The sequence below is a fragment of the Schistocerca serialis genome, chromosome 5, assembly GCF_023864345.2.
Source record: "Schistocerca serialis cubense isolate TAMUIC-IGC-003099 chromosome 5, iqSchSeri2.2, whole genome shotgun sequence".
NCBI classification, from domain to species: domain Eukaryota; kingdom Metazoa; phylum Arthropoda; class Insecta; order Orthoptera; family Acrididae; genus Schistocerca; species Schistocerca serialis.
Window position 1 is genome coordinate 275141693 of NC_064642.1, and position 25016 is coordinate 275166708.

General features: G+C 45.6%; 1 non-coding gene across 1 annotated transcript; it reads right to left on the reverse strand.

Annotated features, from left to right (window-relative positions):
- Positions 1-399: 399 nt before the first annotated feature.
- Positions 400-474, reverse strand: Trnap-cgg (transfer RNA proline (anticodon CGG)). The gene has a single exon. It is a non-coding gene; the product is annotated as a tRNA-Pro (tRNA).
- Between the last annotated feature and the right edge of the window lie 24542 nt (positions 475-25016).

Sequence of the window (25016 nt, forward strand, 5' to 3'; positions counted from 1 at the left end):
AAGTTTTGCATCACCTCGGTTCCGAGAGATCCGGAATCTGTACAGAAAACTGGAATAGAGATCAACATAAACATCATTCCCGCCCTTTTCATTGCTCATCAAAACCACACATTGCATGCTGTACCACCATACAGTGAGACATTCAGAGGTGGTGGTCCAGACTGCTGTACACACCGGCACCTATAATACCCAGTAGCACGTCCCCTTGCAGTGATGCATGCCTGTATTCATCGTGGCACACTGTCCACAAGTTCACCAAGGCACTGTTGGTACAGATTGTCCCACTCCTCAAAGGCGATTCGGCGTAGATCCTTCAGACTGGTTGGTGGGTCACATCGACCATAAACAGCCCTTTTCAATCTATCCAAGGCATGAAACTTCCTGGCAGATTAAAACTGTGTGCCCGACCGAGACTCGAACTCGGGACCTTTGCCTTCCGCGGGCAAATGCTCTACCAACTGAGCTACCGAAGCACGACTCACGCCCGGTACTCACAGCTTTACTTCTGCCAGTACCTCGTCTCCTACCTTCCAAACTGTACAGAAGCTCTCCCGAGTTCGAGTCTCGGTCGGGCACACAGTTTTAATCTGCCAGGAAGTTTCATATCAGCGCACACTCCGCTGCAGAGTGAAAATCTCATGATCCAAGGCATGTTAGATAAGGTTTGTGTCAGGAGAACATGCTGGTCGTTCTAGTCGAGTAATGTCGTTACCCTGACGGAAATCATACACAAGATGTGCACGATGGACGTGTGAACTGTCGTCTATGAAGACAAATGCCTTGCCAATATGCTGCCGATACGGTTGCAGTATGGGTCGGAGTATGGCATTCACGTATCGTACAGCCGTTGCGGCGCCTACCATGACCACCAGCATAATATCGCCCCAAAATAGCAGGGAACCTCCACCTTGCTGCACTCTGTGGGCAGTGTATCGATGGCGATCACCCTGACCAGGTTGCCTCCAAACATGTCTCCGACGATTGTCTGGTTGAAGGTACATGCGACACTCATCGGCGAAGAGAACGTGATGCCAATCCTGAGCAGTCCATTCGGCATGTTGTTGGGCCCATCTGTACCGTGCTACATGGTGTCGTGGTTGCAAAGATGGACCTCGCCATGGACGTCGAGAGTGAAGCTGCGCATCTTGCAGCCTATCGCGCACAGTTTGAATCGTAATACGACGTCCTGTGGCTGCACGAAAAGGATTATTCAACAAGGTGGCGTTGCAGTCAGGGTTCCTCTGAGCCGTAATCCTTAGGTAGCGGTCATCCACTGCAGTAGCAACCCTTGGGCGGCCTGAGCGAGGCATGTCATAGACAGTTCCCGCCTCTCTGTATCTCCTCCATGTCGGAACAACATCGCTTTGGTTCACTCCGAGACGCCTAGACACTTCCCTTGTTGAGAGCCCTTCCTGGCACAAAAGTAACAATGCGGCCGCGATCGAAAAGTGGTGTTGACCTTCTAGACATGGCTGAACTACAGACAACACGAGCCGTGTACCTCCTTCCTGGTGGAATGACTGGAACTGATCGGCTGTCGGACCCCCTCCGTCCAACAGGCGCTGCTCATTCATGGTTGTTTACATCTTTGGGTGAGTTTACTGACATCTGTGAACAATCAAAGGGACTGTGTCTGTGATACAATATCCACAATCAACGTCTGTCTACAGGGGTTCTCGGAACAGGGATGATGCAAAACTTTTTTTGATATGCGTATAATCCCCGGGTCAGCTCTACGAATATCGTTTTTTGCTTCTCTAGATACCGATATTCCTGAGTGCTAAAGAGTTTGAGGAAATGGGCAACAAGGTTACAATTCTCTATTGAGAAATGTGAAACACGAATACGACTTGGTATTCGGCACCACCTGAAACGAGCTGACGCGGTTTCGCTTTTCTGTTTCACGCATACGACAGGAATGTCATATATAGTTGTCCTTATGACAGGCTTTACGTTAGCTGCATAATCAGGAATTCCATATTAAATGCAGCCAATCTCGTCCGCGGTGGGCAACGCAGACGGAGCGCTCCTGTAGATTCTGGTTTCCCCCAGGGTGAAATTTAATTTACTCGCAACCACAGACGGAGAGCAGCGCCACCTCCCTCGTGTGCCATACGGGTGACAGATACGCGTATATGGACTCAGGCACAACACAATCACCATCAAACAAGCACGCTTCATAAAGCAAAACAATATTCCTCTGCGACAGCTCTTTAAATAAATTCCCGTATCGCATGTCCAGCTGAAACAATGTCACAACATTATTGTCCTTTCGCTTAGACGGTACTAAAAGATAAATCTTCCTGCGTTTGAAAGTTTGTGTTTTTCCTTAACTACAAAAAAAAAAAAAAACGATTCATTACAATGTAGGTCCGAAATAGGAACAATACACTCTGTCTGGGGAGAGTTGTTAGTGTTATTGGATGTGTGCAGGTGAGCAATTATTTGGAAGGAAGCTTCCTTATCGATAAGAATAAGAACTACGAATCGCATACAATGAGGAACTGATGTATTTTACACTTTCCGTATGGTAATTCTCTCTGCTAGATTTTAGGGACGCAATGGCACGTACTGCCAGAAGTTCGTTTTTCTGAACTTTTCTCAGTTTAGTAACTTACTCCAATGTTTCAGGTTTGCTTTCGTCTGACAACAGCATTAAATGATCAGAGGGTTCTTCCAAACTGAAACTTATTTGTCAACACAAAGATATAATAAATATTCTGTACCCGTGTTAAGCCATCGTTTGTCAGCTACATAGCTACACTAATAGCCTTATTCAGGTGACGACTTTGTGTCATCAATCGGTAATGTAAATCTTGACACATGAACGCACAGTTGCAGAAGGACTATTCCTGTCTTCTCCATCTACATCCACACTCCTCAAGCCACTGTGTGTCGTGCAGGTTACTTGGTAAATTGAGTAGAAAAGATATCTGTATGGAGTGAAACTAGGCAATTGACAGTTGATCACAAGAAGAAAAGAAAAGAACGAAGGACTATTAAAGGTTTAACGTCCTATCAATGACGAGGTGATTTGAGAGGATACATGTCCTTGGACTGCGGAAAAATGAGGAAGAAAGTCAGCTGCTCCCTTTCAAATGAACTATCCCCGCAAACGCCTTAAGTGATTAAGCGAAATCACGGAAAACCGAAATCTGACTTTACGCTCGGGGATTTGAACCATACAGTAGAAGGAAATATTAGTGAAAAACGTAAATAATTGTTAATATTATTGGAAAGAGACGTTTAAGGCTTAGAAGAGCATGGTGATACCAGGAGTAACCGTTACGTAGAGTTGTTAACATTCAGGGTATCAGGGATATACTTACTGATATTGTAATCGTTGGTACCTAAATATGTGTAGACTTCAATGTTTTAGTTGCTTTATCTCTCTGTCTAACAGCCTTCCCACAAACATGTAACTTAATTTACTACTTGATGTTTTCTGCTCGATCGTAACTCCTACCAGGAAAGACGATCAATTTTGCATCCACACGTCCAAAGAGAAAATAAATATTAGTGGCTTTCTTATGCCGCGAGTACTAGGAGTCACTAACCAACCCAAAAAGATATTATTCGTACTAGTATCCACAGTTATTAACCCGGAAATAAAATAAATGGCCATGTGATATTTTCATCACATTGTCCTCAGACATCAGTAGAAATACTCATAACACCCTGTACCCTGCATAATTTGGACAAAGACGAATGGGAGTCAGAAGAGGTAGGTGGCAGAAAGTTTGGACTCAGAACTTCGTAATGGTTAAATGGGAAGGTAGTGCGAACAATGACGTATTGCTAGTCGCGCGAGGTGGGATCTACATGTGCAAGCAGATAACATATACCGTTGAGCTGTGGCTTGTGAACATGCTTTGCTGCTCCTCGTCTGCGCGGAATTATGTTATTGGTTAAGAAGATAAAAATCCTAATAGATTTGCAGAAACTTTGATAAAAGAGAAGAGCTACTAAAAGGCTTCCGTACATAAATATTTTGTAAGTCCCTAATTCCATATAACCACACCAATGTTTGTTAGGGAATGAATGGCAGCCTTTAACACAAATGAAGAAGGTAATTTTCTGGCAGTATGCTTGGATTAAATCAAAAAGCATACAGATTGTGTTACCTGTTTTTGTGTTCCATAACCCGTTCTGGTTCCAAATGTCTCTCCTTCAGAAGGAGATGTTAGTTAGAGCTGTGCAGAACTTTTCGGTATATGAAATATGCCATTTACCGTCTAAATATGTGTTGAATCCACTGAAATTAAAAATAGGTAGTGCTCTGTAATTTTAGGATATACAGTAAAAAGATAAGTACAAGATTACTCAATCGAACAAATACAACGAAACATTCCGTAGTTCTAAACACGAAATTAAAGTTCTGTGAGATGTGGATCGTCTAATGTAAATAAATGAAAGGAAAGCCGAAACCTCCTGGCAGATTAAAACTGTGTGGCAGAGCGAGACGCCGGTCGGGGTGGTCGAGCGGTTGCAGGCGCTTCAGTCTGGAACCGAGCGACCGCAACGGTCGCTGATTCGAATCCTTCCTTGGGCATGGATGTGTGTGATGTCCTTAGGTAAGTTGGGTTTAAGTAGTTCTAAGTTCTAGGGGACTGATGATCTCAGAAGTTCAGTCCCATAGTGCTCAGAGCCATTTTTGCAGAGCGAGACTCGAACTTGAAACCTTTACCCTTCACGGGCAAATGCTTTACCGACTGAGCTGCCCAAACACGATTCAGTACCACTAATCACAGCTGTTATTCAGACAGTACCCCATCTTCTACATTTCAGACTTCGCAGAAATTCTCCTGCAAAACTCACAAGACCAGACGTTTGAAGGTAGGAGATGAGACACTCGTGAAGGACGGGCCGTGAGTCGTACTTCGGTACCTCACTCAGTACAGTACTTGGCCGTGGAAGGCAAATGCCTTCAGTTCGAGTTTCGGTCCGGCACATGGTTTTTGTAGTGACTTGGCCAGACAGCCAAGCCACGGTAAGGTAGCCGAAAGGCACGCGTTTAGCTCACGCAGGCTGGCGTGAGGTCTGGAACATTACAAGGAAATGAGAACGTAGAATACGGACGCAGTTGCTGTAATACTTAACTTTAATCCACAATTGGTGAACATCTCTCGTTACTGTACAAGCTTCACAATATTAATTATCAAATGCTATGGCGCCTTGCTAGGTCGTAGCAAATGACGTAGCTGAAGGCTATGCTAACTATCGTCTCGGCAAATGAGAGCGTAATTGTCAGTGAACCATTGATATGATCGTCGGCTGTACAACTGGGGCGAGTGCTAGTACGTCTCTCTAGACCTGCCGTGTGGCGGCACTCGGTCTGCAATCACTGACAGTGGTGACACGCGGGACCGACGTATACTAACGGACCGCGGCCGATTTAAAGGCTACCACCTAGCAAGTGTGGTGTCTGGCGGTGACACCAAGTTTTAATCTTCCAGGAGGTTTCATATCAACGCACACTCCACTTTATTCAGGAAATAATACGGTTTATACTCAGCCATATGCTTTTCGCTTGTTTTGATTTGTGAAGCACCTTCAGTGGCTAGTAACACATGTTTGTTTTTGTATCTAATAACTGGTTATACAGTAATTACAGACTTGTTACTACATTACCGGTTTTTATTATTCTCTTATATGAGGTGATAAACAGCAATTTGTAGCACCGTGATGTTAAATTACCATTTGTTTCTGCTTACTACTTGCAATCTCATTTGCTGATATGTGCCATCCTGGAGTTGTACTTAATTGGTCTGCGTATTCAAGATATAGGACGTTGGGCGTTTTACGAACACGTTTCGACTTAACACCATGTTTCCACAGTTCAATATGCTTTGGTTTCGTGCTTTTACGATTTATAGTGTTACTAGCTGTCACTCTGTGTTTTTCGTTCATCATTTGTTTGTGTAGTGGTGTCAAGGACGCAGCCAAAGGGGATCTGGGGGGCTCTGGACACCAGTATCATCTAAATGATGTTACGTATGATATAGCTGTCGTGTAGTGTAACTGAAATATATTTTGATTTTCAATCCTATGACGAAAAAGGGATGCGCACAAATAATGGTTAATAAGACCAGCGATACATTTAAACTTTGTACATATCGATAGCACTACCGGCTATCGCCCATCCCTAATTTAGGCAAGAACAACTACTATACATTGTTCGGCCTACTTCAGCTGATTTGTTGTTTTGCTAATGAGTTCCGTTCTTACTTTAATGTCAGTACGGCCATTTACTGTTTCTATCGGTGTGTCCTTTTGAGATACTTCCTAATTATAGATAAGTTTGTAACAAAAAAAGAAGCGGAAAACCGATTTTGATTCTTCCACTTGTGTTACGATAAGTGAAGAATATATACACACTACTACAATAGCCCAGTTACCTTTCTATAGCTGTTTAATATTAGCACTGGAGTCGTTATTTGGCAACTGGTATTACTTTGGGATTTTAAAAATTCAGTATTTTGTAAAAAAGCGAAGTGGTAAACAACATTACAAATAAGGTTATGTTAAAATCAGTGCATAAAAATAGTAGGATTTGCTTGTTTCCCCCAAATATCATGTTAATCAACAAAAATATCACCAAACACCGATGGTTGCATTTCTTTAAAAATTTGCTCCAACATCTATCATTAGTACCGCAAATGCCAAAATGTCTACTAATCTGCTCCAACAGTTCCGATACGGAACGATGGGGAGGGGTTTATGTAGGGTGGGGGGAGTATGTGATGATAGTACAACCCTTTGCTTCTAAAAGATTTTTTCAGAGGGCTGTTTCAACTCGTCCGGGCCGATTGCTTCCTGTATCTCAGCCGCCTCCTTCGTCATCCCCTTTCGTCCAAAATCTACTTAGGTCTAGTAATGATATAATAACTGAAACCAGGAATTCCATTACATTAAATCTTGCAATAAGCAAGCATTCGTGCACTATCAAGTGACCAGACGCACATTTAATGGCAAATATGCAATATCAGAATTCTTTATTTTCTTGCAATTTGTTTTTATTTAATTTTAAAACAATATGCGGCAACCAGTTTTTCCAAATTCTCCAACGATTGCGATAGATCTGCAGGTTGGGCCATTGTACTAGCATCCCCGGATTCGGTAGTGAGGTTGTTCGAATCCATCCGCCGATAACCTTGACAATAAGTTTCTGTTCAAAATGGTTCAAATGGCTCTGAGCACTATGGGACTTAACTGCTGAGGTCATCAGTCCCCTAGAACTTAGAACTACTTAAACCTAACTAACCTAAGGACGTCACACACTTCCATGCCCGAGGCAGGATTCGAACCTGCGACCGTAGCGGTCGCGCGGTTCCAGACTGTAGCGCCTAGAACCGCTCGGCCACTCTGGCCGGCTAAGTTTCTGTGGTTTCATCATTTTCCCGAGTGGTTCTAGGCGCTTCAGTCTGGAACTGCGAGACCGTTACGGTCGCAGGTTCGAATTCTGCCTCGGGCATGGATGTGTGTGATGTCCATAGGTTAGTTAGGTTTAAGTAGTTCTAAGTTCTAGGGGACTGATGACCTCAGATGTTAAGTCCCATAGTGCTCAGAGCCATTTTCATCATTTTCAATTCAGGCAAATGTCTTGGTCCCTTGCTATAGACCTCAGCCAATCCCTTCCGAATTCCTTTCTTCCTGACAGATTCAACTTCTCTTAAAGATGTAGCTTCTCTGTAAAAATGGAAAGAGCTGCATCGAATGCGAACAGAACATCTATAGGGAGAAACCCAGCACTAAAATCCGCATAATAAATCAGTACGCATGCGACAGCATGCACTACCTGATATGTTACAAAATTCCGCACATAAAAACGGTGTTCCTTCGTGGCTCATACCTCGCTGTCTGTTGGTGTGCACGGAGCGACAGTTGTACGGAGACGGCATGTATTGACATTTGTACGGAGCCAAGGTCACTGTAATAGTGGACAGGGCGTTCCAGAAGCAGGATACACCGGCCTGCCCGCCGCTACCTGCAACGTATTCTGTATAAGGCCAAAACCCGTTTCCTGCCCAAGTTCACTGTCCGTGCAACTGTCCATAATGTGTGTAGCTTTCTCTCAGAGTTCAGTACTTCAGTTGACTTCTGAGTGACAAGTAGTGTTCCGGGCTTTAGTGCTGAGACCACCAAAGGGAAGAACTTTTCAGTGGTCCTCAATGCATAGTGGACTACACCAGCAAACAAGAAGTGACTTATTGGCGTTAGGTAAACTTTAAAAAGAATAACTGCCAAGGAAGACCATCCACAAAAAATAACGAAGTTCTAGGCAAAGGTAGCCATCATGTTTGTATTCTAGATGAATCACCAACTGAAGTGCGAAAAAGAAGTGGACTAAAAAAAAAAAAAGCAGAGGCTACAGTTTCTTCACTTTACTGTGAAGAAGTAGGGCAGCTCTTCAATTCAGGCTATGACTTACTAGCATGGTTACCACCACCCAGAAGTACGAAACAATCGTTACATCGCATTAGGCGAAAATATATGGGAACTACACAAGATTCCATCGACTTTGGAGAAACAGTCTTCCTAGAAAATAAGTTACTGAAGATTGATGGTAATAAGATTTTAACTGCAGATAGCAACAGGGGACCGAATGACAGAGCACTAGTGTATGCCAGCGAAAATGGAAAACATCACACGGCGAATCATTGTTTGTGGATGGAACGTTAAAGAGTTCGAGCAAGCAGTTTGGACAGTCGTTTATACTGCACGCCGACCTTAATAGTTCTTTGGAGGAAACCAACAACATCCCACTTCTTTACGCTTTGCTGCGAAATAAGGATTGAGAAACATATAAACGCTTTCTTTTTAAAGCTATGAAAACTAACGTGCCTTGGTGAAACCCTGCATCTCTGATGATGGACTTCGAAACTGCCATCGTCCATGCAGCTAGCATTTTGTTTCCTGGAAGAGAGAGTACTAGTTACAGTTAACATTTTAATCAATGTTTGTGGAAACAAGTTCAGTGTTGCGACCGTGTTATAGCGTATAAGGAAAACGAAGAAATACGCTATCACTTCTAACCCGGGCAGTGATGAATGATAATTGTCTATGTATTCACGTATTCAAGAGAATAAAAGCTAAGAGAGATGTGAAACTGCACTGGAACGAGCCATCGTACTAATATCGTATCAGAAGGATGGAATCGAAGAATAAATACGTTAATAAAATTAATCCGAATATTTTCTCGTTACTAAAAAATCTTCGAGCAAATGCAGAGTAGGGACGAATAGTAAACTTTGACGGAAAAGGAAAAAAAGTTAGCAATGAGAAGTGACAGAACGACTGCAAAGGCTGTAAAGTAACTCCAAACAGAAGTTACAATGACGAGGAAAACGTCACAGTCATTGAAATATTTGTAAATATTGAAAAGTAGTTTAATGCATTCATTAGCAGTCTGGTAAATATTGTATATAAATGTGTTGTTAGACGAGAAGAGACTACCTCCTCGTTGTGTTCCATGGAAACAACACAAAATCGGCTAAATGTCTCCTGAAATTTGTAAAATTTTCCCAAATGAAGAGCGAGAAGACCAACTCAAAGGCCAAGCCTTTTCTAGGAAACAATCGCAGCATCCGCCTAGAGAGATTCTTAGAACTAAAATCCTTGTGGGTGGACACCGAACACAAAATCTTTGAAGCGGAAACGCAGGCAAATGAAATGCAATGAAATTCATACATTGTCCCTTCGTTAGAACATGAACAAACTAGCATGAAACTTGTAAACACAAAATAAATTATCATAAATAACTGCTCGCAGTTATTCAACCTTTCAACACATGTTAAAATAAATCTCTAGTACCACATGTCTTAGACTACAGTAGGCCTGTTGAGGATGCTCCTGGGCGAGCAAAAGCGCTTACGCTAGCTCGCAGTCTGGGCTGTGAGCGTCTGCATGGCCGACTGGTAGCGCAAGAGAAGTTCAATGTGCTGCCTTCAGAGGAGTGACCATTATTATGTCAGTGTAGGCCTGTAGTGCGTTTGAAATTAGTTGTGGCTTCTGGCTTTGTGTCATCGGAGGTGACATGACGCCATCGCCCAAGTAACACCAATAGCGAGCCGGCTTTCCCTATCACTCCGCCAGCAATTCGGTTGGTAAAGCGCCTGTTTTTCCACGCAGTGGATAATTAGTACCATGTAGTGTAGCGCATTAGAGGCACCTACGTTCATTAGCTCACGTTGTAAAGTGACATTTTCTGGTGTTGGAAGTGTTCTACAGTCGTCGGGTATTCGTTTTGGTTCTGCATTAATAATAACAGTGCACCATGTCTAAACACAATATTCACGATATAAGTGGACTTCAAAGAACACGTTCACCGGCTGTGAAGTTAATGTTCCGCTGAAAAATATTCCTCCGAATTTGACAACAGTAATGGACAATGCGCAATCCTACTCAGCTGTCATGGATAAAGCCGAAGTTAACGGAATTCGTAGTACTGTACAAGCTAAAAACTCCACGCTATCGGGTCATCGAAATGGCTAACCCTAAAGAGTGTAGTCCAAACATTCCTCCGCATCATGCTTCTTTAAATCCGACTGAGAATATATGGCATAGGTGAAAAGTAAAGTGGCAGAAACCAACAAGAAATTTACGCCCAGCGACGTTGAAACGCTGACAAAAGAAGTCATTGCAAATGTTACATCACAGGACTGGTCTCAAGTTGTCAGCCATACTATGAATGTAGTTGAGGAGACATGGATGCATGAAGAACTGTGTCGAGCTTTGAGTAATACGATAATTTTCTTTTTGCTGGCTTAGCATTTCCTTCTCTTGCCTAAACACAGTAGACTTTACAGGTATATGCATCACTAACATTCTAATGCAGTTGTAATTGGTGCAGAATCCCAAGACAGTGTATTATACACTGCTGGCCATTACAATTGCTACACCAAGAAGAAATGCAGATGATAAACGGGTATTCATTGGACAAACATATTATACTAGAACTAACATGTGATTACATTTTCACGTAATTTCGGTGCATAGATCCTTCGATATCAGTACCCAGAACAACCACCTCTGGCCGTAATAACGGCCTCGATGCGCCTGGGCATAGAGTCAAACAGAGCTTGGATGGCGTGTAAAGGTACAGCTGCCCATGCAGCTTCAACACGATACCACAGCTCCTCAGGAGTAGTGACTGGCGTGTTGTGACGAGCCAGTTGCTCGGCAACCATTGACCAGACGTTTTCAATTGATGAGAGATCTGGAGAATATGCTGGCCAGGGCAGCAGTCGAACATTTTCTGTATCCATAAAGGCCCGTACAGGACCTGCAACATGCGGTCGTGCATTATCCCGCTGAAATGTAGGGTTTCGCACGGATCGAATGAGGGGTAGAGCCACGGGTCGTAACACATCTGAAATGTAGCGTCCACTGTTCAATGCGAAAAAGAGGTGACCGAGACGTGTAACCAATGGCACCCCATACCATCACGCCGGGTGATAGGCCGGTATGGCGATGACGAATACACGCTTCCAATGTGCGTTCACCGCGATGTCGCCAAACACGGATGCGACTATCATGATGCTGTAAATAGAACCTGGATTCATCCGAAAAAATGACGTTTGGCCATTCGTGCACCCAGGTTCGTCGTTGAGTACACCATCGCAGGAGCTCCTCTCTGTGATGAAGCGTCAAAGGTAACCGCAGCCATGGTCTCAGAGCTGATAGTCCATGCTGCTGCAAACTTCGTCGAACTGTTAGTGCAGATGGTTGTTGTCTTTCAAACGTCCCCATCTGTTGACTCAGGTATCGAGAAGTGGCTGCACGATCCGTTACAGCCATGCGGATAAGATGCCTGTCGTCTCGACTGCTAGTGATACGAGGCCGTTGGGATCCAGCACGGCGTTCCGTATTACCCTCCTGAACCCAACGGTTCCATATTCTGCTAACAGTCATTGGATCTCGAACAACGCGAGCAGCAATGTCACGATACGATAAACCGCATTCGCGATAGGCTTCAATCCGACCTTTATTAAAGTCGGAAACATGGTACGCATTTCTCCTCCTTACACGAGGCATCACAACAACGTTTCACCAGTCAACGCCGGTCAATTGCTGTTTGTGTATGAGAAATCGGTTTGAAACTTTCCTCATGTCAGCACATTGTAGGTGTCGCCACCGGCGCCAACCTTGTGTGAATGCTCTGAAAAGCTAATCATTTGCATATTACAGCATCTTCGTCCTGTCGGATAAATTTCACGTCTGTAGCACATCATCTTCGTGGTGTAACAATTTTAATGGCCATTAGTGTATAACTAGTACCTGAGGGCGAGACTTACCAATAGATAAGAGAAAGTTCACTCTCAGCATAAAAATACATGTGGAACAATATAAAGGAAACCCACAACAATTCTCGTTACACATTCGAGGGTTGGATTCCCTCTCTTCTTCATCGAAGAGTTTCACTGCCTGGGCTGCTCTCAGGGTGCACCTTCGACGTGGAAGATCCCCGCCGTTTCCCTGCCGTGTCGTCTGCTTGCCGTCCATACTGCCTGCCGCCGCCGCCGCCGCCGCCGCCGCTTGGTCGCCGCCTTCCGGTCCTCGCCGCCGCCGCCGCCGCCTGCTGATCGCCGCCGTCGCCGTCTGCGCCGCCGCTTGGCCGCCTTCCGGTCCTCGCCGCCGCCGCCGCCGCCGCCGCCGCCGCCGCCGTCGCCTGCCGGGGCTCGCCGCCGCCGTCGCCTGCCGGTGCTCGCCGCCGCCGCCGCAGCCGCCTGCCGGTCGCCGCCGTCGCCGTCTGGTCGCCGCCGCCGCCCTTCTCGCGCGCCGCCGCCATGTCCCAACCCACCACCACCACCACTATCATTTTCACCTCTCCCTCCGCTGCTCCAACCACCATCACATGGAGCTCCCCCTCCACCCCACTTCCCGTCCTTCCTTCTCTCCCTGTCCACCCCACCCCTGCACCACATTCGGCTGTAACCACCCCCAACTCCTCCTCCCCTATCACTGTCGCCCCATCGACAGCTACTGACTTTCCGCCGCTCCCCGCACCGCCTCCAACAGGCTCCAAGCCAGCACGGATCTCTGCTCGACGTTCCACAGTCTCAGTGACACCCACGCCCCCTCCGTCTGCGTCATCCGCTGCTCAGGGTGGTCCTGCCCCCCGCCATCTCCCCCTGCAACCCGTACACCTGCCCCCTCTCCACCCGGTCGTGCCCGCGAAACCTTCAAAGCGCCCGAATGCTGACCCTTCCCCTGCAGTCTCCTCCAAAAAAACCCCCAGCCCCCGTGACCCACCCACCCCAATGGACGCGGCTCTGACCCCCGCCCCCCCCCCGCCTGCCACCCACACCTTTGTCCTCTCCAATCCTGACCCTCAATTCCTTGATGCCCGCTCCCTCACCCTCGCCATCCGGAAATACTACCCCAATGCTCCCATCTCCCAACTGATTCCTCGCAAGGACTCGGTCCTCATCAAATCCCCCAGTGCTTCCCTCCACACCGATCTCCTCTCCCGCATCCCCCGTATCCAATTTGGCCAACGTGCAACCCTCACCCCCAACCACACCCCGTCCTCTCCCCGTCAGCCTCAACCTCCTCGGCGTCCGCCGACCTTCACCGCTGTGATCACGAAGCTTAGCCCCGTGATCACGGAGGCTGAGGTGTTGGCGGAACTCAACTCCCGGCCCGACATTGAAATCCGCTCAGCCTGTCGCATCTTCAATGATGCCGTGCCGACTTTTCTAATGCAGATATTCACCGAATCCTCCTCCTCCATTGACCGCCTCCTCACCGAGGGAGCCCTCATCTACAATCAGCGCCATAAGGTGGACCCCTCCCGTTCCCCCGACCAATCCTACCGCTGCCAACGCTGTCTCACCTACAACGACCACGTTACCTCTGCCTGCAGGAACCCCCCTACTTGTCCCCACTGCAAAGCTTCCCACTTCCTCAAGCATTGCCCCAACCTCAGCTCTCCCCCCTCCTGCAACACTTGCAACGAACCACATCCTACCTACTCCTCGAAGTGTAAAGCGAAACCTCCACCTGTAACCCCTGAGCTCACCATGCCTGTCCGTCCTGTTGATGACCCCATCCATCCCAACAACTCGCTCCGCCCTCCCCCTACTGCTGAGGACATCATCCGTTTCACCACCATTGTGCTCCAAAACATCCACCCCTTCCAGCGCTCACACACTCTTTCCCAAATCGCCCTCGCTGCCCGTTCCATCTTCCATCTTACCACCTATGCCACATACTCCCACAACCAGGCCCACTTCACCTTCACCCCCCTCACCACCCTTGTCTAACTCTCCACTCCCATGGCACAACAACCGTACCATATCCTGTACCACAACATTCGCTCCCTGCCCACCCACAAACTCCTCTTCCTCCACACCCTACGTCAGCACCGCGTGGATGCCTTCGTCCTAAATGAAACCTTCCTTCAACCCCGTCTCTCCGTCTCCACGGCTCCTTACACTCTACACCGCACCGATAACCCGTACCCTCTCGCGCGTGGCGGAGTTGCCATAGGCCACCTCAAGCACCTCCCTGTCCGGCCCCAACCTCTCCTTAACAATCCTGCCGAGCATCTCACCCTCAGCCTCTTCTTCCCCACCCTTACCATCACCTGTGCCACCATTTATGTCCGCCCTCGCACCCCCATCCCGTACGATTTCCTGGCCCACATTGACCGCACCTTCTCCACCTACGTGATTGCCGCTGACCTCAATATCCACAGCCGTGATCCTGCCGACCTCCGACGGTGGCATCAGTTTCTCACCACTCTCCAGGGAGACCTGGTTCCCCTGCCTCAGCACACCCGGCCCGAATCCAACACCACTCCTGATGTGGTCCTTGCCTCTCCAAACCTCCTTGGGCGCATCACCGCGGATGTCCTTGACCTCATTGGCAGTGACCATGTTCCTGTCCTCCTCACTATCTCTAACGGTCGCCATCCCCGCCACGCTCCTCGCCCTGACGTCCCTCCTAAACTTGTCCATGATTACTCCCGTGCCAACTGGGATGCCTACCGGGATTCCATTCACACCCAGGTTGACGGCCACGACCTTACCCTCCAGTCTCCTGATGACATCGCTCGCGCTGCTGCCTTCCTGCACCAGACATTGTCTGACGCCGTCGTCACCCATATCCCCACCAAAGCCATCCACCCTCACCGCCACGCCCTGCCTCCACAGGCCGTCCTTCTCCTTCGAGAGTCCCGCCGCCTCTACCGCTTTTTTCTCCACACTCGTGACCGGGATACACTTACCCGCCACCGGCAATTACAGCGACACATCCGCAACCTGCTTGTTGCGAAGAAACGCCGAGCCTGGCGCCAGACATGTACACGACTCAACACCACACTCCCCATCAACTCTTCCAAGTATTGGTCTGCCTTCCACCGCCTTACTGGGAACCGCCCCACCCCCCAGTACCCTCTCCTCCTTAATGACCGTCCCTTTCCTGACAACCTCAGTAAGGCCAACCACTTTGCCTCCCACCTCTCTGATGTTTTTTTCCATCCCAGATAATCCCCACTTTGATTATTCCCTCTTCCCTGATGTCATGGACCGTACGAATACCTCTGTTCCTCCCCTTGCTCCTAGCTTCCAGTACTTGGGCCACACCCCACCTTCTGCACTTAACACTCCCATCACTACACAGGACATCAGCCTCACACTCCGCACTAAACGCAACACTGCTCCCGGCCACGACTGCATTACCTACCGCCACCTCAAACACTGCCCTCCCTCCTTCCTTTCCCTCCTTGCCACCCTCTACAATGTCATCCTTGCCACTGGCTTCTATCCCGACCTGTGGAAAACCTCCCGTATCCTGATGTTCTCCAAACCCAATAAGCCTCCATCTGATGCCTCTTCCTATCATCCTATCTGTCTCACATCGGTGTTCAGCAAGCTCTTGGAATCCATCCTTTCCCGGCGCATCCATCTCCACCTCCACCAAAACCACCTCCTCCCAAACACCCAATGTGGCTTTCGACCCTCCTTCTCTGCTGATGACCAACTCCTCCGCCTCACTCATCTCCTCTCCCTCCAGCTTAACTCCCGTCGCTCCGCCATTTTTGTCTCACTAGACCTCGAAAAGGCCTACGACCGTGTCTGGCATCCCGGTCTCCTGTTTAAACTCCAAACCTATGCCCTTCCTATCAACTACATCCGTCTGGTGGCCTCCTTCCTCTCCCACCGCCCCTCCTATGTTACCGTCCATCATGCCAATTCCCATACCTTCTACCCCTCTGCCGGTGTGCCCCAGGGCTCTGTCCTCTCCCCTCTCCTCTACCTCCTGTACACGGCAGATATGCCCCAACCCCCCCCCCTCCAGTACACCTCTTGCAATATGCTGATGACACTGCATTCCTCGCCCTCGCTCCTACCCTCCAACGGTCCCAACGCCTTCTCCAGAATCACCTTGACCTTTTTGCTGCATGGTGTAACCAATGGCTCCTGAAACTCAATCCTTCCAAGACCCAGGCAATCATCGTAGGTCGTACCACTCGCTCCTTCCGCCTCCTGGATTTCTCCCTTACTGTCTGCGCACGTCCTGTTCGCCTCACCCCCACCCTCACCTACCTTGGCCTCACCATTGACCGTCACCTCACCTGGATAGCTCATCTCCGCTCCATCCAATCCAAAGCCCACAACCGCCTCCGACTCCTCAAACTCCTCTCTGGCCGGACATGGGGGTTGCACCCCTCTACCATCCTCCACACCTACAAATCCTTCATCCGTCCCATCCTCTGTTATGCCAGTCCTGCCTGGATATCTGCCTCCCCAAATTCTATCAGTCCCTCCAGATCCTTGAGCGTCATGCACTCCGCTTCGCCTTCCGTATCCGCCTCCCGTCCCCCACACGGATCCTCTATGATCTCATTCCTTTCCCCCATCTGCTCCTATTCCTCGAACATATCCGCATCCTCTACACCTCCCGCCGTCTTGAACCCCCTCACCCCCTGGTTGCTCCTCTCCTCTCCCGTCCCCGCCCCCTGCCACGTCTTCACCGTTGTGTCCCCCCTACCCTCCATCTCTACACCCTCCATCTCCTTTCCCAAGGTGGCTTCCGTCACCTCCCCCTCCCGGATGATGCCCTCTCTCCCTCCATTTATCCTTCCTATCAACTCTGATCCTCCATCCCCCTCCTTTCCTCTGTCCTTTCCCTGGGCTCCCTCTCCCCCCCCTTTCTGTCCTGTTTTTCTCCCCACTAAACCTCTCCCTACCTCCCTTCTCCCCCCCCCCCCAGTCCTTTTGTGTTCCCCTCCTCTGCCTACCCCACTCCCTGTCGCGTCTGCCCCCCACCCCTCTTATGGGTCCTCATCCTCCTTCAGCTCCTTTCCCGGCTCCCCCCTTCGCTTTTACTCTCCTTTCCCCCCCCCCCCCCCCCTTTTTCGTTTTCCCATCTTCTGTCCAGTTTCCCCCCACCTGCTCTCGACTGTGGTGTCACATTTGCCAACTTTTTAGTGCAGTGTTCCAGTGACTATTCAGTGTTGTTTGTCTTTCTCGTGTTGCGAACAGAAAACATGCTGTCGCTCGGTGTGAATTTTATTTCCTTTGCGAACAGAATCCAGACTGTCGCCGTGTTTTTTAATTGTCTATTGTTTTCCCTGTCTACTTCGTATGTATTTTTATTAGCGTCATCATCCCTGTGTTGTTGTTTTAAGTTCCACGATTTCTTTTCGCCTTGTTACTCTCTAAGTCTCCGATTTTATCGCCTGTCTTTTTATTATTTGTTCTCTTGCTCTTTATCACAAAATCTGTCGGCTGAAGAGCGGCGTACTAAGCTGCTGCCAGCCCGCCCTCTTCGGGGGGAATTGAAATTCAATAAAAGAAAAAAAAAAAAAATTCTCGTTACACAGTGTATTGATGGTCCTTAGAGATTACATTACTTTAATTAAAAAATATGTAGTTGCTTAATATCGCGGTAGATATGGAAGTTTCGCATATTAACCGCGTGGCCAAATACTCGTCTCTTTGCGTATTATTATTTTCCTAATTCTTGTTTAGGTATCTCATACCGTTTGTGAGATACGAGGGATTCACGAATATTTCATTCTGGCTTTTTCACTAGCGAGTGCGTTCGTGAGGGAGCCGTTTCTATCCATGCCATTTTCTCGACATTGGAGATAGATAGCGATATCCTTCGAAGTTCAAAGAACATTTTTATATGTTATCTATATTTCATATGCGGCAACGTATGCCCTAACATACGCCAAACGCAAATCCATTGCGACCCCTATTTTTCACTGCAGACCTTAAAGAATTTCTCGCAGTAGTTTTGCTAGCACCGAAATATCACGATAACTAAGATCATTAAAGAAATGATATGTAATTCATCATGAAACTGACAAATGGAGCTATAAGCTATGCGAGACTCAGAGTTTATTACGGTAAAGATTTTTTAATCGTTAGAGAAAAACTGTAGATCAACTAGCTTGCGCGGCTGACAGGTCATTCGAAGAGCAGACCTGGCGATGTCGTCGCCTGCCAACGCGTTCAACACACGCTGGCAACTATGCTTCCACTCCATTCGCGTCTAACTGAACTGTTAAAAGTCGCAATTTATTTTAAATACCCTATACATAGGAACATACGGTATATACGGCGCAGTGCTGAAGGGGAGACTCAACCCAAAAATTTAACTTTTCTTCTACTTTAACAACAGCAACCACATTTTAAACAGTCGTGTCTCTTATGTAAAGATGTAGCAATATTCAACTTTTGAAGTCCATAACTTCATTCGTATGCAGGTTCTGAACTTTTGATGTTATTTTAATGGTATTCTTGGAAGCCAAGTATTGATACACACAGCACAGTTTTCACATGCTAGAGTTTGTAAGTACATTCACAAGCCAAGGTTAATCGGTTTAGTGAATTCATTTTATGAGAAATATGAATAATCACTGTTCTATGTTTATGTAAAATTTCAGGCTTAAATTTTCTTGAACTGGTTGTCGTTACTGTTGCGGTCCTCAGTCTGTAGACTGGTTTGACGCAGCTCTAAATGCTGCTCTATCCTGTGCGAGCCTCGTCATCTGCGAATAAATACTGCTACCTACATTACTCTGTTTCTGCTGACTGATTTCATCTCTCGTTTTTCCTCTGACATTTCCCCCCCACCCTACACTTTCCTCCAATACTAAATCGGTGTTCACTTGGTGGTCAAAATGTGGCACAAATTTCCTGTCTTTCCAATTCTATTTAGTACTTCCTCATTAGTTACGTGATCGACCCCACTAATCTTCAGCATTCTTTTGCAGCACCACATTTCGAAAGCTTCTGTTCTCTTTTTGTCTTGACTGTTTATCGCCATCTTTCACTTCCACACATGGCCACACTGCAGACAAATACCTTCAGAAAAGACTTTCTAACATTTAAATCTGTATTTGATGTTAACAAATTTCTCTTCTTAAGAAATGCTTTCCCTGCCATTGTCTGTCTACATTTTATATCCTCTCTACTTTGTCCATCATCATTTATTTACCCGCCCAGATAGCAAACCTCATCTACTACTTTAAGTGTCTCGTTTTCTAATCTGATTTCCTTAGCGTTATTTGATTTAATGCGACTATATTCTATTATCCTTATTTTGTTTTTGTTGATGTTCATCTTACATCCTCCTTTCAAGACACTGTCTATTCCTTTCAACTGACCTTCCAAATCCTTTGCTGTCTCTGACACAATTACAGTGTCATCGTCTAACTTCGAAGTTTTTATTTCTTCTCCTGGACTGTTAATTCGAACTCCATATTGGTCTTTGTACTCGTTTATTGCTTGTTAAATCTACATATTGAATAACATCGGGGATAAGCTACAACCCTGCCTCACTACCTCTTCAACCACTCCTTCCCTTCCATGCCTGTAGACTCTTATAAATGCCGTCTGATTTCTCTACAAGTTGTAAATAGCCTTTCGTTCCCCGTATTGTACCCTGCCACTTTCAGAATTTCGAAGAGAGCATTCCAGTCAACATTGACAAAAGTCCTCTCTAAGTCTACTAATGCTGTAAATGCAGGTTTGCCTTTCCTTTTCTTAACCTATCCTCTATGACAAGACGTAGGGTCGGTATTGGCTCGCAAGTTCCTACATTTCTACGGAACCAAACTAATCTTCTCCGACGTCTGATTCTACGAGTTTTTTCATCCTTGTGTAAAGAATTCATGTTAGTATTGTGCAAACAGAATTTATTAAAGTGATAATTCGGTAGTTTTCACACCTGTCAGCAACTGCTTTCTTTGGAACTGGAATTACTAGACTATATTATTTTTGCAGACTGAGGGTACTGCGCCTGTCTCATACATTTTGCACACCAGAGAGTTTTTTCATGGTTGTTTCGACTTAAATCTTCTCGCAGTTTCATTTCTCCCATCTCATCTTCATCTAAGTCCACTTCCCTTTCTATAATATTGCGTTCGAGTTCATCTCCCTTGTATAGACGCTCTACATGTTTCTTCCACCGTCCAGGTTTCCCTCCTTTGGTTTGGACTGTCTTACGATCACCGAGCGAGGTGGCGCAGTGGTAGGGCACTGGACTCGCATTCGGGAGGACGACGGTTCAATCCCGCGTCCGGCCATCCTGATTTAGGTTTTCCGTGATTTCCCTAGATCACTCCAGGCAACTGCCGGGATGGTTCCTTTGAAAGGGCACGGCCGACTTCCTTCCCCATCCTTCCCTAATCCGAGCTTGTGCTCCGTCTCTAATGACCTCGTTGTCGACGGGACATTAAACACCAATCTCCTCCTCCTCCTCCTCTTACGATCAGGGCCCTTCATATTCGTACAGTTCCTTCCCTCTTCCACACAGGCCCATTTAATATTGCTGTAGGAGTTATCTATCTTCCCCCTCGTGAAATGTGCTTCTAAATCCTTACATTCGTCCTCTAGTGATTTTTTAATTTTAGCAATTTTGCGCTTCCTGTCAATCTTCTTTTGTAAATGTTTGTACTCCCTTTCGCCTGCTTCGTTTGCTGCATTAATAAAGTTTCTTATTTCATGAATTAATTTCAACACTGAAGTATTTCTACTAGGCCTTGTCTTTTTACCTGTTTGATACTCTGCCGCCTGCACTATTTCATCTCCGAAAGCTAACCTTTCGTCTTATATTAGTTTCCCTTGCCCTAGCCAACCGTTGCGTAATGCTCCCTCCGAAGCTCTCAACAACAACTGATTCTTTGAACTTATCCAGGTCCCATCTCCTTCATTTCCTACCTTTCTCCAGTTTCTTAACCAATAAGTTGTGGTCAGAGTCCACATTTGCTTTGTAAATGTCTTACAACTTAAAATCTGATTCCTAAATCTGTGTTTAACCATTATATAATCAGTCTGTAACTTTATAATGTCCCCATTTGCCTCCCACTTACACGGTATTCTTTTGTGTGTATTACACCAAGTGTTAGCTATCATTAGATTATGCTCAGCGAAAAGTTCTACCAGGCGGCTTCCTCCTTTATTGTTATACCCCAGTCCATATTAATCTACTATTTTTCCTTCTCTTCCTTTTCCTACTATAGGATCCAGACCTCAATCAAAATTAAATTTTCGTCCATTTAACTACCAGAATAGACTACTGTATCTCATTAAACATTTCTTCAGTCTCTTTACCAACAGCAGAGCTCTTTGGCATGTAGACTTGTACTGTGGTAGGTGTGGGCTTTGTGTCTGTCTTGGCTACAATAGTGCTTTCGCTATGCTTTTGATAGTAGTTTGCCAGGATTCCTGTTTCCTTATTCATTATTAACCCATTCCTGCATTACTCCTATATAACTTTGTATTTATAGCCCTGTATCCACCTGATTAGAGTACCTGTTCCTACTGCCACCGAACTTCACTAATTACCTCTGTATCTAACTTCAGCTTATCCACTCCCCTTTTTAAATGTTCAAGCCTACCGGCCCGCTTAAGGGATCCAACATTCCACACTCCGATCCGTTGAACGTCAGTTTTTGTTTCTCCTGATAACAACGTCCGCCTGAGCAGTCCCGACCTGGAGATCCAAATGGGGGACTATTTTACCTCTGGAATACTTCACCCAAGAGATGCTGTCTTCATTTAACCATACCGTATAGCTGCATCTCCTCGGGAAAAATTATGGCTGCAGTTTCCGCTTGCTTACAGCCGTTTGCAGTACCAGCACAGCCGTTCTGGTTTATGTGGTTGATGTCACAAGGCCATATCAGTTGAACATCCAGACTGTTGCCCCTGCAGCTACTCTTCAGAAACAACGTGATTGTCTGACCTCTCAACAGATAGACGTCCGTTGTGGTTGTATTTACCGTATGGATCTGTCTATCGCATGAGGCACGCAAGCCATCACACCGACAGCAGGGTCCATGATTCATGAGGGTTTCTTCAATTATCGGTTCTCAAATGTTTTGATCACATAGACAAATTACAGTTTTTATAAAGTGATACACAGAAGTATGCAAACACATCAAGATTACTTCCTGCAAAAATTTCATTCAGACAGGTTGATATTTATGGCACAAAGTTGCCAATAAGCTTAGAAAAACAGACTTATGGTGAAACAATTCTAACATTATGACAAAAACTGAGTGTTACCACATGGCACAATAAAACCATTAAAATTCTCTTTCCGATTATATAAGGGCTCTTTTTATAATTTCTAGATCAGGGTAGACCTTTTAGAGAATTTTCTTAATATAATGCTACTCATATCCTTCTTCAGGAGGTGTAGTATTAGGGATATCTGACCGTAAGCCAACGTCTATTGTCATGTAGCTTGTTGATTGCGCTGGATAGGATTTCATTGTAATCTCTAAATTTATGTTTACTCAGTCCACAGGCAAATCATTGATTTCCAGCGACTGGCTACCAATTGTTTCGTTACAATTTGTCTGAAAATCTTGCAACCTTTTTTCCCCGTTTCAGTTTATGCTAAGTTCTGTTTGATGGTGAGAGAAATCGCAAATTACCTTTCGCATATTTCAGTGTGCCGCAGCCTCTTACGCAGTCCGTATGTTAAACATTTCTTAGATGTACTTGTAGTTCTAATACAGCGTAATCGTAACACTTCATAGATTCATGGATGTGAAATAGCCCTTTTTTTAAGACTGGAGTTTTAGGGTGGACTTCCGCTGGTGAAATGGAGAGTACTTGTTCTTAAAGGGATGAAAAGTAGCATCATGGTCGGGTTAGGAACTTCTGAGCGTTGAGACATATCAACGTATCAGAGAAGGATGTCTAGTCTATAATTAGTTGTATGCGATGGTGTCTTGATACCCTTAGTGTTCTAATAACATGCTTAAAAACGTTGAACACAACGAAAAAATTCAGTTTACAATAACATCGCAGGAGATTCCACACAAAAGATTATGGGCAATTGGAAGGCGAACAGCAGGAAGCCGACGTGCAAAAATAAAAAAAATCTCTTTTAAGCGATATGAATGGAAAAAGTATTCGTCAAAAGGGAAGCGAGAAATAATAGTCTCAATAAGTTTCCTAACACTTTCACTATAAAAATACATTTTTATTTTCAGGAGAAACACTCAACGAACGAATATACTGTTCGATCAAGTTACGATATTGTTTTTCAATTTGCAACAGGTTGCGCAGTTTCACCGATTTTCGGGTTATGCTGACACTGTGGAATGTCGGCTACAGCTAGAAGTTATACACCTACGGTGTGACGTTTGCGTGATTAGTTTCACAGCAAAATTAGTCTCGTAAACTTCTGCTTTCTCAATGTAAATTTTCACCATTTTATAACTGTGCAGCTACGATTATGTTGATGTTTAGAATTACATGTACATTCTGTTTGTTTACACAATGAAGAGAACGAAATCCACCCACAGAATCTCATTGGTAGACTTCAGCTTAAGAGCTTACCTTCGCATTATCGTACTCGAAAAGTGGTACCAGACATTGATCCTTTAGTGAAAAGCAAAATAAGTAATATTCATTGAAATTTTGTGTTTTTATTCTGAACGTTTGAATAAGATGGTACCTAAATACAAATTTGTCAACACAAATTTCGTCCTGAAACGGCAGTCATCGTAAGACGGAAGTCGTAAGAAATACCATATTTCTTACTTAGCTGCCACCCGCCCTTTGCATCATCAAAACATTAAAAGAGATGTTGAATTTCATTTTTAGTTCTCATTAATGAATTTAATTGTCAGTTGTCATTAATACAACAATCTTAAAAATAAATTTGCCACGAAACGGGTCAATGAGATACCCTGAAGCAATACATGGTTGCTCCCTGCTGTGAGCCAGCTAGCACGAGCAGCTGTGCTAAACAGCTTGACTTCTTAGTGTACTTGTATCTGTGAAAAGCCAATTAGCCTGGCAAGAGCCCCAGGTTCTGTACATGTTTCACTCCGTGCAAATGTTACTCTGTGCAGATGCGTCAACTTCGTTTTGTATAGCCCGTCGGCGAGAGACCATTTGCATACACAGTAGAAGGATTGACTTAGTGTTACTATACTTCAGTACAGGGTCAGTATATGAATATTACTCTGCTTAGGCAAATGGAACACATCGGTTGGTTCTTTTTGTATTTGATGTGGTGTACGCTGGCCTTAAGGCCCGATGGGGGCACCGTTAGTCATGAGCGGTTCCTTAGAAATCCATAGAAAAGGGTTTTATTGATATTGTATTGTAAAATATTGTAAAATATTTTCGTACCAAAACCGAAACGCAGTTTCGAAGAGGGCTATGCACAGCAAACGGCTGAAATTTTTTCGATATATTCGTAAGATCCCGATTCCCGAACCACATTGAAAATTTTCTCTATATCTTTATCCGTTTTCGCGTTGGAGAGTTTCGAATTTACCGTATTTGTGCACGTTAAATACACACGCAAAATCTGGTGTGAGGCGGAAACGTAGTTTATAAAGTGACGTAGAAGGGAGAAATATGCTGTTAAGCGTCTCCGTTGTGATAAGAGTTCTGGAACCCTATGTTTTAGTACTGAAGCACAAGCAAAATTTTTGAGCACATAAAATGCGATATATGGTGCCAAATTAGTTTATCGTTATTTCGATTCCACGTAAGTAAACTAAAATAAAATTTACTGACTCA